Source organism: Petaurus breviceps, unplaced genomic scaffold (assembly GCF_028583685.1).
Source record: "Petaurus breviceps papuanus isolate PSGF00001 unplaced genomic scaffold, PetGlider_PUasm1.0 99, whole genome shotgun sequence".
Classification (NCBI taxonomy): domain Eukaryota; kingdom Metazoa; phylum Chordata; class Mammalia; order Diprotodontia; family Petauridae; genus Petaurus; species Petaurus breviceps.
In genome coordinates this window covers 649,190-649,894 of record NW_027187465.1, presented here as the reverse complement: position 1 = coordinate 649,894, position 705 = coordinate 649,190, and positions in this window count along the sequence as shown.

The window sequence follows — 705 nt, the reverse complement described above, 5'->3', positions numbered from 1 at the left end:
CAGAGACAAGAGAGAGAAAGAGAGACAGAGAGGAGAGAGAGAGAGAAGGAGAGAGAGATCCTGGGGTATCCCTGAGCAGGCCCTGGCTGCAGAAACGTTGCCATCTGGCAGCTCTGTGCCAGGTCACAGACCCAGGGAGGAAAGGAGTGCTCATGAGCATTGTCCCTTGCTGTGCACTGAGCAAAGAACGAGTTCCAGAAGGAAATGGGGGCTGGGCGGCTCTGATCCCAGGAACAAAGAACAGAGACCCAGACCAAAAAGGGGGCTGGCCGTTGAGTTGTTCTGAGCCTAGAGAGCCTCCCAGTGGGCCAATAGGGACGGTGTCATGCAGCAGTCTGCTGAAACTCCCAACCAGAAATAATAATAATAGAACAGCTAATGTTTATATGTTTACTATGTGCCACGTACTGTGCTAAGGGCTTGACATTATTATCTCATTTGATCATCACAACAACTCTGGGAGACAGATGCTATTGTTATCCCTATTTTACAGATGGGGAGACTGAGGCAAACAGGTACCGTGACTTGCCCAGGGTCACATCGCTGGTAAATGTCTGAGGCCAGATTTGAACTTGGGTCTTTCTGATTCCAGGGTCAGTGCTCTGTCCACCACATCACTTAGCTACCTTACATAAGCCAATAGACCCAAATTCAGTGCAGGAACTTGCATAACTCAGATCAGGAGGTAAATGAACAAATCATACC